The 15,090-nt window shown below is 43.5% G+C and overlaps 1 long non-coding RNA gene across 13 annotated transcripts; it reads left to right on the forward strand.

Annotated features, from left to right (window-relative positions):
* The first annotated feature begins 1,086 nt into the window (after positions 1-1,086).
* Positions 1,087-12,323, forward strand: LOC133374976 (uncharacterized). Of its 13 annotated transcripts, none has more exons than XR_009760037.1 (6): positions 1,087-1,195; positions 1,628-1,680; positions 3,344-4,305; positions 6,403-6,467; positions 9,290-9,491; positions 11,504-12,323. It is a non-coding gene; the product is annotated as an uncharacterized LOC133374976 (long non-coding RNA). The 13 variants fall into 13 exon arrangements; XR_009760033.1 differs by lacking the exon at positions 6,403-6,467 and adding an exon at positions 7,418-7,485; XR_009760038.1 differs by lacking the exon at positions 6,403-6,467 and having other exon boundaries at positions 1,088-1,195; positions 3,344-4,333.
* The last annotated feature ends 2,767 nt before the right edge of the window (positions 12,324-15,090 follow it).

Here is a 15,090-nt window from a genome sequence, read left to right on the forward strand (position 1 = left end):
ACTCCCATTATCCCTCACCATGTTCCATGCTGGCTGTGGCTGATGGCAAATGGATCCCATGAACATCTGGAAAGCCACAGGTGCCTTACCCTTGGTCTTCACGAACTGACAGCATCTTGTCACTATTTCTAAGGGCCTTCCCCAGCCCCATAATCCTTTAACTGGAAATGCCAGGGATTACATGGGAGTGTTATGTTCTGCATGCAAAGCAGGTGCTCTGCCAGTTGAGCTATGACACTTCCAACCATTGCAAGGAGACGAATAGCCACCAAGACTTTTCATGATGGCTTTGGACCTTTATTATATCTCATGTGCATCGTCAGATTTGAGTCGATGAAGGAGTTACTTGAAGAGATGAAACCAGACTGGGAGAACCCTGTTTCCGTTACAGCCAGGCCTTCTTCATGGATTACAAAGTAAAGAGCAAAGTGACAATTTTAACCAAGACAATTTTTAAACTAAATAGGCCTATGTTGGCCTAAAAAAAAAATGTCTCGATGAGATGCCTAAAAATCAAAAACGAGGATGCCCACCGCATACCCAAATGAATGGATATAATGTAAAGCTTTGGAAACTTTGCACAATCCATTTCCAGGGTTAATATTTAGAGATGCTCCCTGATAAAGCTGAATTCAGAAGGGTGCAGGGCATAGCAAACCATGCATGGCATGTAGAAAAACCCATACCCAATCTCAGTAAAAATATAAAGTTCCTTGTTATTGCTAATTACACATAACAAAGGACATCACTGACCTCCAGCAATAGATGCTAAGCAAGCCCAAAAAACCATGGCTATTTGTGTAATAATTATGGTCTCTTGCTATAGGATCACTGTGATGAATGTATTTTAATGACTGAAGGAACCCTACAATGATACTTATTTTAACATTAAACTTCAGTGTGTGTTCTGGTTCTAGGAATAAACCTGCAATGGCTAGAAGTGAGTTATTTAATCATACACCATCATAAAAAAGGGATTTATTTTTAATGAGGGATGTGAATAGAACCAATCTTGATGATAGTGCATCAGGAGGGCATTTCTGCAGGTGGTTATTGAAGGATTTCCCGTCCCTCAGTGGTGCTTCACTTCCCAAGGGGAAGGATGCACAGGCGTGTATAAAGGTCCTCAAGAATTCAGCCGCTCGCTCATTTGTTCATTGACAACTCCAGTTGACTTCTCTCTCTGCTTAAGAAGGTAAGGAGAATTTCATGAATTGTTGAATAACATGGGGGAAATTCCCCTTGGCAGAGTCTATAGCAATTGTAAGTAAGCTTTGGCCCTCCAGACGTTGCTGAAGGAGAACTCCCATCATCTGTGACTGTTGGCCATGCTTGCTAAGGGTGGTTGTCATTTGGCAACATCTGGAGAGCCAAAGCTTCCCCACACCTGGATTACATAGTGATGGTGCAGAAATTGTGAGATGGTGGTGCTTAATCCCTTGTCCTTTAATCCAGGTGTGGGGGACCTTTAGCTCTCCAGTTGTCAGTGGACTACAACTCCCATCAGCCCCAGCCATGCATGGCCAAGTTCAGGGATGATGGAAGTGGTAGTTCAGCAACATCTAGAGGGCCAAAGATTCACCACACCTGCTTTAATACTTATCTCAGCTTCTTTATCCTTATTTAGGATTCCAGATGGGTGTTTAAATTAATTTCAGGAAGTAGTTATCACCCCTAATGGTAGGTAATCCACAAAACAGTTATATATTGTTGTTGCCGCTGCTGTTTTGTTGTCCTCCATATTGTCAAGGAGCTAATTGGGTCCAGTTGTTTTGTGTGTGTGTGATCTTCAAATAGAGCAGAAATACCCATGAGAAACACTCTAGACCAGCCTTTCTCAGTCTTGTGTTTCCAGATGTTGTTGGATTGCAGCACCCATCATTTTTTATCATTGCCCATGCTAGCTGGGAATGATGAGGGTTGTAGTCCAACAACATCTGGAGGGACACAGATTAGGTACCCTTAAATTACAACTCCCATCATCCTTGGGCATTGGACATGCTGGCTGGGAATGATGGGAGCAGTAGTCCATTTGGGGACCTACTGGTGGGAAAGGATGCTCTAGACCCTCTAGTCCAGGTGTAGAGAATCTTAGGACCCACAGATGTTGCTGTACTACTACTCCCATCATCCCTGGACATTTACTATGCTTGCTGGGGCTGGTGGGAGTTGTAGTTCATCAACATCTGGAGGACCAAAGGTTCCCTACACCTACTCTGGAGTAGTCATGCCAGAGGGGTGGGATCTCTATTTCTAAATTGCATTTTCCAACTCCTGGAGAGGAGCTCTGATATTATTCTGTGTGCCCATTAATGAATTTTGCAATCGTCATTATCTGAGATTATTATAATGGTAATAATGATTATGATATAATTAACATTGGTGTGGCACTTCTATAAAAGTTTGACGTGTGTTACCTGCATGATTTTGTGTCTTACCTTTGGCTCTCCAGATGTCCCTGGACTACAACTCTCCTCCCTAACCACTGGTAATGCTGGTTGGTGCAGATGGGAGTTGGGGTCCCAACAACATCTAGGGAACCACAGTTAACTGCCTGTTCACATCCTTAGAAACAACCCTGTAAGGTCTCAGTGTTATTTTGCAGATTGGGGATGAGGATGGGCTGCTATTGTGGCTTGCTTGAGTTTCATGTAGTGAGTTCATGGCTAAAAATAAATCAAATGGGTGCTTCTTGACCCATAATGCATTGTCTTAGGTGAATTAGCTGTGCTGAATTCTAAATGGAGGCACTGCAAATGAGTTGTATCCAACATTATTCATACTCAAAGGAGACCGATTGTAAAGCAATGACCATGAGTAATTTTTGGTCCACTAATTTCAGCAGATTATATTACAGGAAAAAGTGCCTAAAATGCATATACTTGCAAATAACATTTAAAAAAAAGAATTATGTTAAGGAAAACTGCTTGCAAACAATGTGGATATTCAGCAAAATTGTATGCAAAAACGTGCCTATAAGGAGAAATGCACATTAAAATGCTAATATAATGGGGGGAAATATTGCATTGTATTGTAGGGTGTTTTTTTTTAAGTGTACAGTAGCCAAAATTGCAAACAAAAACGTGTCTGTTAGGAGAAAAATAAACTAAAATGCATTTTTTTAAAAAAAAAAAGTTTAAAAGAAGAAAATAAAGTACATTGATGTAGAAATGTGGAGAACAGAACTTAAGAATAGGAAAAAGAGACAGAGAAATGGAGAGAAAAACAAGATAAGCAGATTTCTCCATCCCTACTTTTGGAAATGATTAACTGAACTATATGTCTCCACCCCTGCAAAAAAAACAAAAAAAACCAAACCCCCCCCACTCTCTCCTTTTATTAGTGTTTGTTTCTTCTCCACCAAGATGGCTTGTGATTGTTGTGGTTCATCCGATGAGTGAACAATCATCTGTTGTGTCCCTTCCAGCAACGGCTGTGGTGGCAGCGGTGGCTCCTGCTGCCCCCCTTGTTGCTGCACTCCCTGCCACTGCACCCCCAGCTGCTGTGCCCCTTGCTGTTCCCTGCTACGGCAGCCCCAAGGCTTGCTGCTCGCCTGCCTGCTGTCAGACTAAGTGCTATAAGAGATGCTGCTAAAACATCTCCAGAATTACGGGCAAGTCTAGAATCTTCTAGAAGTGGAAGAACATCTCCACCACCACCACCACCATGGGTCATTTTACCACTGTGAATTAATGACCTAAGACTGCAGCCCTAAGCACATTTTCCAGGGAGTGAGCTCCCTTGAGCTCAGTGGGACTTACTTCTGAGTCGACATGCCGAGCCTTGCACCACAAAGCTTCAAAGCACCCTCCTTCACTCCGTTGATGGATTCCTCTCTTCTTTCATCCAACAAAATATAAGTGAAAGTTGTATAGATGGTGTTCTTATATTTGTCTTGGTGTCCAGGGTCCTTTCTCCAATAAAGACCTATAATCATGGAAGTTGATATTCTTGTTTTTTTCATTAAGCTTTTACTGCAATCATGAGCATTCCACACAACTGTATTTCTACAGAACGACAGGCTTGTTTCTTAGTGTGGTGGTGTTGAAGACGCTGGCATCACCAGGCCTACCTCCACTGGCTCCTGAAGCTTCTACTGTCACCTTGAGAGTCCTCGTCTCTGTCACCTCCCTCTCCGTCATTCCACCATGGCCAGACATTAGTCCTTCTCCATCTCTTTCCAGCCTTCCTGAATGGTGCTGCATCTTCTTCACCTCCTGCATCCCTTCCTGCACTTTCATCACATTGCATTCAACTCGCTTCCTGTATGCCTGTGAAACTGACCCGCTGTGGAATGAAGGAATGGTAAGGGAAGCCCAGGATATAAATACAGGTGTGCAACCTGAAATATATTAATGACCTTGGCAAAGATGCAGAGATCTGTCACCTGCCCATACCATGTTCACCTTGCTAAATTAAAGACCTAGAGCTTTGCACCTTCCTCCTCTAATTAAACAGCAAGTACTTTTCATCTAATACTTTCTAAGCAATGAAGGGAAGATGCCCTTTCTGTGCTCTCCTGAAGATCTCCCTTACTTGCCTTTGACTTACATTTTCTTGTACCCGTCTCCAGATGTGTGTGTGAGGGCAGTAACACCATTTGGGATTCATGGAATTTCCATAGGGTTTTCTTTTTTTTTTTGGTCCTTCCTTTTCTCCATTCAAATGCCAAGGTCTATGCCTTGTCTTGTCTATGCAATTTCACACCTCTTCTAAGAGAATATGGGCAGTTAATGGTAGCCCAGATGTTGTTGGACTACAACTCCCATCAGCCCTAGCCAGCATGGCCAAAGATCAGGGAGGATGGGAACTGAAGTCCAGCAGAACTGGAGGCCACTGTATTTGCCACCCTTGCTGTGAAGCAAGAGTTGACAAGTCTGTGGGTTCAGTCTTGTTTTCACTGCAGCTTTGAGATCCAGCAAGAGGAGTCAGGTTGGTAAAAATGACATAAAAGTCAGGGTTGTATTCAATGTTAGTCTTGCTCAGAGTACACATATTGAAATGAATCAGTGTGAATAATTTAGGTCCATTATTTTCAACAAGTCTGCTCTAAGTAGAATTTAGTTGGCCAGGAATTTATTTTGAATATCAAAACTGAACTGAGTTCACAGCTAGCTCTTCCATGCAAGAACTTGCTCTTGTTATTCCTACCTATCCCAATCTCCTTCATTTCAGCAATAAAATCCATAGGGGTGTGTGTGTTTCCTTTTATTATTGACGTGGTTAACCAGTTGGGAGCCAGAAATCCTTTCCATTCAACTTACCCAGAAATCTGTCAGAAGGTCCCAATCTATTTTTTGCCCACCTCTGGTCTAAAATCTTCACCCAAAGGAACTCATCAAGCAAATTTTGGAGTTCCTTCTTTCATAAAACATCTGAGGAATGTCGAATGAAGCCCAAAAGTGTTTTGTTGAGATGACTGAAATGTCTCAGGGTTTCTTGCTCGCTTTGTTTCTGTAGGGTGATTTTGTATAAAGCAAGATTGAAAATAAATTTGGACAAAGGTTACTTCTGGAATTGTCATTATCTACATTTCTCCCTATGTTTCAAGGCTTTTGAAGCCTCCATTGTTTTCATTTTTTTTCCTGGTAACAGAGTAGACCCATTACATCCAATGGACATGGCTACTGTAAGTCCATTGATTTTAATGGGTCTACTCTGAGTAGGACTTAATTGGATAACACCCATTGGGTAGTCAACTAAGAGTAGATTCACTGAAATTAATGGCCATAAGTTGGTCATAGGCATTGATTTCAGTGGGTTGACTTTGAGACCACATTGACACCATACATTTATTCCACTATGATTCCACTTTAAACACCAATTCTCCTCACAGAGCTACAATCCCCTGGGAACAGAGACTGACCATTAAACCACTTTGGCAATTGTAGCTCTGTGAAGGAATAAGCGTCTTCTAATAACTCTCAGCACCCATGGCTAACTACATTTCCCAGGATTCTTTGAGAAAAGCCATGATCGTTGAAAGTGGAATAATAGTGGAATAAATATATTGTTTGAATGTGGCTGAGTAGGACTAACATTTGATACAACCCATTGAGCTGTATCCAATGTTAGTCCTACTCAGATTAGACCCACTGAAATTAATCAGTGTGACTATCATTGGCTTCAATGGTTCTGCTCTAAATAGAACTTACTTGGATACCATCCATGGTCCCCTGTCTTACATCTCTGTTATCTTTTTGGTGCCTATTGAAGACCTTCCTCTTTCAACAAGCCTTTTATGTTGAGACCTTATCCCAGTCTGCTTCTGTGTTGGAATTGTGTTTTAATATGTTTTTTAACCTTTTTAAAAAAAAATGTCTCCAAAGCTTTTAAAAAATATATTTTAAAAGTTGTTTTGTTTTAATGTATTTAAAAGTCTGTTTTTATGATGTTTTAAAGTGTATTTAGTGCTTTTGATTGCCCCCCTGGGCTCCTGCTGGGAGGAAGAGTGGGATATAAATCAAGTAAGTAAGTAAGTAAGTAAGTAAGTAAGTAAGTAAGCAAGCAAGCAAGCAAGCAAGCAAGCAAGCAAGCAAGTAAAGTAAAGTAAAGTAAAGTAAAGTAAAGTAAAGTAAAGTAAAGTAAAATTGAGATAAAGTAAAGTAAAATTCCATCATGGAAACAAAGCATGGGCTTAGCTTCAGCAAGTTGGCAGCCTCATCTGCTTTCAGACCATGATAGACACTGTGATGAGACTGCCCAGGTCTCTGCTTGAGACCTTGGAGCGGTGCTATCAGAATAGAGAATGGTAAGGTAAGTTCAGGCAGTAGTTTGACTCAGTCAAAGGCATCTTCTGTGTTTTATAGACATTCCATGAGAAAGTGGGTTGAACTAGATGGTTCAACTGGGCCGTCCCACTTATGTGATTCCTGCGAGCAAAGTGGATTGATCCTTGCTATATTTGCTATGGGAAGGTTGGGAAATCTGGCACTAAAAGGTAAACAGATTCATTCCGATGATGCCAGGATCATAAGTTCCCTTGAACCCAGTCAGCAAATCACTTGATGTTACAGCAACCCAACAATCTTCTTTTAACAACAGGGCTGTAACACACCTTGAGGGATAACATGAGAATTGCATTGTTGTTATTATCCCATGATGGCTTTTTAATTATCTACAGGACAAAAATAATTCTTTTCCCCCTCAATGTTGAGTCAGAGCGTGAACCGGAAGATGACATAAAGGATTGAAATTTCTACTGAGTGATAGAATGAGATTTGGGGGTTTAGTGTTTTCATGCCATTGATACAAAGGACTGTTAAGCAAACATATTGTGTGTGTTTTCTTAACAAAACATTTTTATATTTCATTTTTCATATATAACATGTACAAAAAATAAATACCTGGAAATCATATTTGTTTTGTCGTCTGGTCTACAGCACTACCATTAATGCCATCATTCTTATTTTCATAGTGCCTAGGGAGAATGTACAGCTGGTATAGCACAGTGGGGAGAAAAGCCTGGCTGGGAGTCCAGAGTCTGTGAGTTCAAATCCCTGCTTGTGTCTCCTGGGTGTCAAGGGCCAGCTAAAGATCACCCCCACAGTGAGTGGCTCAGGGGTTACGTGCCCTGCCACCTGTGTAGCCGTGGGCAACCTGCATAGTCCCAAGGAGTCCAGTTGCCCCCCAGGTGGCAGTTGCGGACAAGGAAGGGGCTGGATTGTGCAGCTGTGGCCAGCTGAGCAGGCCCTAGCCAGCTGGGGAGGACTAGCCTCAGAGGGAGGCAATGGGAACCCCCCTCTGACTACCGCTTACCATGAAATCCCTGTTCATAGGTTCTCCATAAGTTGGGACCAACTTAAAGGCAGGCCATTTCCATTTTTCAGGGAAAATGTGAAGAGCAATGCATCATTCCGCCTCCGCCTATTCAGTGCTTTGAGGTCCCACTTTCACCAGTTCTTGGCCATAGAATGAATCTGTACCATCAACTTCCATGTTTATTTGTCTCATTGCTTGGACTTGCGTTGCCAGGCTTTCCATCAAAATCTAGCACCATATGAAAAGGTTCCATTCTTGAAATGTTCCTCCCTCTTCAGTTTTCCCTTTTCTTGCTATTACCTGTCCAGCTGCAGCTAATAGCTTAGGAATAAACATATTGTTGCAGTTCATTAATTAGAGCTGTGCACCGACTCCAGCCAAATCCCGATTCAAATCGGGGCAATTTGGATCAACCTGGGATTCAGCTGGAGCAGGTTACGGCAGTCCTGGATCACCTCAGGTTGGATTGGATCCACTCGGAGCAATCTGGGGCTGTCAAAAGGGGATGGTGGTGGGGCAGTGAGGAAGGGGAGAGAAGGAAACAAATGTTAGGTTAGGTTAGGTTAGGTTAGCGTTTATTTCTAGGCTGCCTTTTGGCCAAAAAGGCCCCCAAGGCGGCTCATACACAAATTGAAAAACATAAATACAAATCAAAACAACACAATCTATAAGAATTCAAACCAACAAAATTATAACATTTCTAAAAAGCAACAACAACTAAAAACAAAAAGCAGTCATCATCTTGGTAAAGGACAATCATCAGAAAAATGTCACATGCACCCATGTTTCTCCTTCCCCACCACCACCATCACTTATTTAATTAGGGTTTAAAAATGAGTGTTAATCTTTATTATTATTATTATTATTATTATTAATTATTCTCTGAACATTTGAGGAATGCCAGTCAAAGGTATTCAACTAAGTTCTCAGAGTAGAGCCACTGAAATCAATCAACATACCTAAGAGGTCCATTCATATCAGGGGGTCTACTCTAAGGAGAATTTAGTTGAATATCATACTTAGGATGCTGGCTTTAGCCATCAGATGTAACAGTCAGATCATAAGCCTTTACCTATACAAATACCCAAGCAATCCTGGGGGCGGGAGGAATGAAACCATAATTAAAATTGAAGACGTACAGTTCACCCCAAACAATATTGCAACATATGCAAAACCATTAGGAAAAAATGTCAAACATGAATAAAAATCCATACACAACCACTACAGACATTTTTTTAAAAAAAAAAAGTTTGCTTGATTGTATGAAAGAAATCTAGGTGTTGAGATTGCCTAAAGCGTCAAGTCAGGGAATCTCTGAGGCACAGCTAGATTCTTTTTGGAACTCAACTGGCAAGAGACAAACCAGCTTCCAAAACCCTCAGGCAATCCTCATGAGGTCCAGCCACTACATTGCCGTGCATCTTGATAAACTCCTTTTTTGGGGCTGGTCTGTTAAATGATGGTGTCATTAAGCCCGAGATTACTACGTTCAGGAAATCCTTTTCTAATAGATGTAAATTGATTCAAGGAACATGAACCGGAAGATGCTGTAGTGGGAACCGAGTAACGTGCCTTGATGGTTCATTGAGAATTTTCCATTCTTGGGTGGAGCCTCACATGTCCTTGGAGAAAAATGTTCTGGATAGTATATATAAGGCTGTTCCTGTCCCAGAGATCTATACTCCTACCCTTGGGTTCATCAGAATCACCAGCTTCCACCTGTGAACAAGGTAAGTAGGCTCTCCCAGAGAGATCTGGTTAGCCACTCTGAGAACAGGACGCTGGACTAGATGGACCATTGGCCTGATCCAGCAGCCAGCCTCTTTCTTATGTTCTTGAGACAGAATAGTCAGATCAGGATAATCATGGAGGATAATGCTATCAGTAGCTACTACCCCCATTGGCTATGGTCTCCCTCCGCTTCTGGAGCCATGAGGCCTCGGAATACCAGTTGCTGGGAACCATAGGTGGGGAGAGTTGCTGTTGCACTCACCTCCTGCTCACGGCCTTCCCAGAAGAGGCATCTGGCTGGTCACTGTGAGAATGGGAAGCTAGATTAGATGGGCCTTTTGTCCTGATCCACCTGCTAGGGCTCTTCTTGTGTTCTTAGAAGCAACTAGATATCCTCTGTGGCAAAAAGTACCCTGGCCTAGATGGACCTTCTGAAGGCTGTAGCTCAGGGGTAGAGCATTTGCTTTGCATGCAAAAGGTCCCAGATCCAATCCCCAGTGGCATCTCTAGGTAGGGCTGGGGAAAAGACTCCTGTCTGAAACCCTGGACAGCCTGAAAGCAGGACCTGAGTGCAACAGCACTCTCTGCACTTCTGATTCCCAGCAACTGGCATTCAGAGGTACACTGCCAGCAACTGTGGTGGCTAGTCCCGTAGCCTTCATCACTAGTAGCCATGATGTTGCCTCATCAATCCACAACCAGATTCCATCTGGGTGAGATTCAGTGGCAAAAAATATATGAAGGCCTCTGTAATGAATTGCGCCAGTCTTCTCAACGTCCGTCGTTTACCACCTGCTACAGTATATCCCCTCGGGGATCTATCTTGTTGGGGAAGGAGTCATAGCTCAGCAGCTGCTTTGCATGTGGAAGGTCACAGATTCAATCCCCAACGGCATCTACAGGCAGCACTTGGAGAGATTCCTTGTCAGAAAAACCCGGAGAGCCACTATCAGTCATCTTAGCCTGTTATGATTTCGATGGGCCAAAGGCCTGATACGATATAAGGCAGCTTCCTATAGATCTAACCTATATCAGTTTGTGTGTGTGTGTGTGTGTGTGTGTGTGTGTGTGTGTGTGTGTGTATAATGCATTTGACAGCCGATATCATAATGCTGTTGTATAAATCTATGGTGCGGCCACATTTGGAATACTGTGTACAGTTCTGGTCGCCTCATCTCAAAAAGGATATCATAGAGTTGGAAAAGGTTCAGAAGAGGGCCACCAGAATGATCAAGGGGATGGAGCGACTCCCTTACGAGGAAAGGTTGCAGCATTTGGGGCTTTTTAGTTTAGAGAAAAGGCGGGTCAGAGGAGACATGATAGAAGTGTATAAAATTATGCATGGCCTTGAGAAAGTGGATAGAGAAAAGTTCTTCTCCCTCTCTCATAATACTAGAACTCGTGGACATTCAAAGAAGCTGAATGTTGGAAGATTCAGGACAGACAAAAGGAAGTACTTCTTTACTCAGCGCATAGTTAAACTATGGAATTTGCTCCCACAAGATGCAGTAATGGCCACCAGCTTGGACGGCTTTAAAAGAAGATTAGACAAATTCATGGAGGACAGGGCTATCAATGGCTACTAGCCATGATGGCTGTGCTCTGCCACCCTAGTCAGAGGCAGCATGCTTCTGAAAACCAGTTGCCGGAAGCCTCAGGAGGGGAGAGTGTTCTTGCACTCGGGTCCTGCTTGCGGGCTTCCCCCAGGCACCTGGTTGGCCACTGTGAGAACAGGATGCTGGACTAGATGGGCCACTGGCCTGATCCAGCAGGCTCTTCTTATGTTCTTATGTTCTTATGATGTATTTTAATTGTATTTTATGCATTTTAATTTACTGCAATGTTAGTGTTTTTATTGTATATTTTACTTATGTGTGCTATTTTATTGTAGCCATCCTGAGTGTCCTATTGTAGTATAGAAGGGCGGGAGAGACATATTTTAAAGAAACAAATTGTCGCCCCAGAATGCTGTTGCCTCTGATTGACCTCTCCCTTTCCTGTCTTCCCCCAGCTTTACATCCACTCCACAAAGATGAGCTGTTCTTGCTGTTCTAACTGTGGCTGCTGTGGGCGTAGCAGTACCAGGATCATATACTGTAGCATGCCATCCCAGCCCTGCTGTTGCCCCTGCTACACCCCCAGGCAATCCTGCTGCTGCTCCCCATGTTGCAGTTCCACGCAGTCCTACTACGCTCCCACGAAGGCAACAGGCTGTGCTCAGATGCAACAGAACTACATGCCAAGCAAGAAATGTTGCTAAGGGAGCCACCAGCCTGCTGGAATCGCCAAAGGAACATCTGCCTGATGGGATCAACGCCATCACTGATCATGCTGAATTCAAGGCCTGCTGCTTGATTTCTCTGCCCATGTGTCTCACCAAGCGAAATGTCCCAACCAGTGGTGGCTGGGGGCTCCATGTCAGTGGCACAGCGGAAGACGTTCCGGGTTTTAGTCCAGACTTTCAAGGGGCTGTCTAAGAGGCTGAACCTATTGGTTTCAGCACCTTGGAGAGCTCCTGGGAAGTTTTGACTAAAGCCCAGAACGGATTTCACTATCCCTCTGATATGGAGCCACTGACTGCCACTGGCCCCAACCTCACCCTAGCTCTTTTACTTTCCTGCAGATTAACTTTCCCTTTGCTTTAAATGATGAGATCCTTCTACAGGGATGGAAGAATGAATCTGAGCAAACTGCATTTCGAGTCCATTGAATGATATCTTTCATTGCTTTCTTGGGTGATGGAGCAAATTGCTGTATTCAGACTTCTTAATGACCCCTTTGCTTGCTTACTCTGTATACACAGAATGCAATAAAAACAAGACTTTCTGCAACCCTCTGTTGTTTTGGTGTGCTTGATCCTGAAGCTTCTTTCCTGCAGTCACCACAATTTAAACCCAAAAGGCTTTCCACTTCTCAGATGAACAGGAATGATGAATGACTCCACTCTGGGAAATTTAGTCCCTCATTATGTAATCATACAATCAACCCTGCATCAACACCTCAGTTTGGATCCAATAATGTATGGGCAGATCCCACAAGACAGGTGTTCTAGGCCAATCTTCTAACAGCAGCATTTTGCACTAGTTGCAATTTCTGGATTGTCCTCAAGGGTTGCCCAAGGCAGTGGAGGCTTGTCTATTTGAGTGAAGGGGGCACTGCCCCACCAACCTCCATCTGCCCTCAGCCATCTCCCACCTCCCTGCCTTCTGACTTACAACCAGGGCATAGGGATGGGAAGATGTGTCAATTTCGGTCCTCTCAGTTTCTCATTTCTCTAATGTTAAATTCAGTCCTCTACATTTCTCCAGCAATCTGCTAATTTTATAAAAAAAATCCTCATGAAAATTCTCCACCGTTTTAGTGTGAATTTCTCCAAATAAACACATCTTTGTAGGCAGTTTTGAAGAAGGCACACATTTTTGCAATCCATCTCTCATCACATCATGCCTTTTTGCATGTTTTCTTCCCCCATGTATTCATTTTTAGGTACACTTTCCCCTAATATATGCATTTTGGTAAACGGCGGTTAGTTGGCAAACTGCATCCCGAAATTCTAATAAATGCAAATTTCAAAGGATAGCCATGTTTCGGTTCTCATGTTGTTTCAGGAAGTGTGCATTTTTATAAATTCTGCCTGAAATACGAACTGAATTGAAACGCTCACCCATCCCTACAAGGGGGTGGCCCTGGCTGTCAGCTCCCTCCTCCTTAATCAGAGTTTTGCCCTTGTGGCACTTACGGGGAAGAGGATTGGCTCTGTTGGCTCTGCCTGTCCTTGGCTCTGGCTCCACCTACTTCTGGGCTCCCTGCCATCCTCCCTCCCTCCCACTCTCAATAGGCACCAGCCACCACTGGTCCTATGTAGATGGGAGGAGAGGAGACCATAGCAGGCAGGACTGTCGCCAGCAGATTTCTGTCTCAGGAACAGTCAGAGCCAGCGAATCAGCAGTATCTGGAAATAGTCACTTGTCACTGAAGTCATCTGAGTCTCTAGCAGTAGTGCAGTGGCAAATTCAGAAATGCAGAGTCCCTTCATGATAGCCACAGCCACACACCCTTCTCCCTTCTTTTAGTGCTGGGTTGAGAATTAGATCCCTTGCTAATGCCTTCTCCCTCAACAACAGACATCCCTAGCAGCCAATAAGCATGAAAGGGGGATAGCGTTAGCTGCTGAGAAGAGTCTTCTCAGTGGCTAACTTGCCTCCTGTCGTTCTGTTTGGCTCCAATCAGCAAAAAATAGGCCAAGGAGGCACGTTTGAAGACTCTTCTCAGAAGCTAACACACTCCCCTTTCATGCTCATTAGCTCATCATATACTGGGACCCTGTTCCCAAAAAAGTAAGGGGACTAAGACCCCCGAGACCCTGGACCACTATACCCCTAGTCTCCAGAGATAAAGATGGATCCAGGAGCACACCCCAACGATGTACTTGCTTGGTCCAGAAATCCTTTTTCATGGAAGATAAGACTATCAGGGGCTACCTCCTACAATGGCTGTGCTCTTCCACCATAGTCAGAGGCAATATACTACTGAAAACCAGATTGTCCGAAGTCACAGGAGGGGAGAGCTGCTGTTGCACTCAGATGCTGCTTGCAGGCTTCCGACGGGCATCTGGTTGGCCACTGAGAGAACAGGATGCTGGACTAGATGGGCCACTGCTCTGATTCAGCAGGCTCTTCATATGTTCTTATGATCTTTTAAATGAGAATGATAGAGTTTGAACCTGGGATCTTCTGCATGCAAAGCAGAAGCTCTGCTACCTTCCAATCCTTTCTCAAAAGAACATGAAGCTGTCTCATCCTGAGTCAGAATACTGCCCTGTCTACCCCCAGTACTGTCTACTCTGATTGGCAGCAGCTCCCCAGAGTCTCAGGCTGAGGTCTTCTGCTGTGCGAACGACATCTCATGACAAGGATTGCAATTGGGACTTCCTGCATGCAAAGTAGGTGCACTATAGGGATGGGATTTGTTGGCCGGTGCTGGTTTGAAACCATTCCCTACCCAACAGGCTGGTATCAAATCGAGTTGGGTTTTTGTCTGTTGGCCACTGCTTGAACTGATAATTTTAAAAGAAACATCACTATTTTGAAATGAAATCTTGATAAATGAAAGGAAATATTGATAAAATTATTTGTTTGTTTACTTATTATTAGATTTAGACCCCACCTTTCCATCAAGGAGCTTAAGGTGACCCACATGGTTCTCTTCCTGCTCCATTTGATCCTTACACAACAACCCTGTTAGGCTGAGAGACTGTGACTGGCCCAAGGTCACCCAGTGAGCTTCATGGCTGAGTCAGGATTTGAACCCTGGCCTCCCAGGTCCTAGTCCAATGCTCTAACCACTACACTACTCAAATTATTGTTCATGATATTGATATGTTAGTTGCAGAAAATCACTACATAAAAACCTGATCTGCAACAATAAAAAACAAGGGAATTAATGGGGAACATTTGACACCAGATCCAAAATGGGTGGAATTCTAGCCCATCTCTAGTGCTCTGCTCCTGAGCAATACCTTTTTCCACATGGAATTGGGGAGGAAGATGAAGTCTTTGCAACCATGTACATTTATGGGATTCTATCTATGGGCACTTC

Source organism: Rhineura floridana, chromosome 22, assembly GCF_030035675.1.
Source record: "Rhineura floridana isolate rRhiFlo1 chromosome 22, rRhiFlo1.hap2, whole genome shotgun sequence".
In the NCBI taxonomy this organism is placed as follows: Eukaryota; Metazoa; Chordata; class Lepidosauria; order Squamata; family Rhineuridae; genus Rhineura; species Rhineura floridana.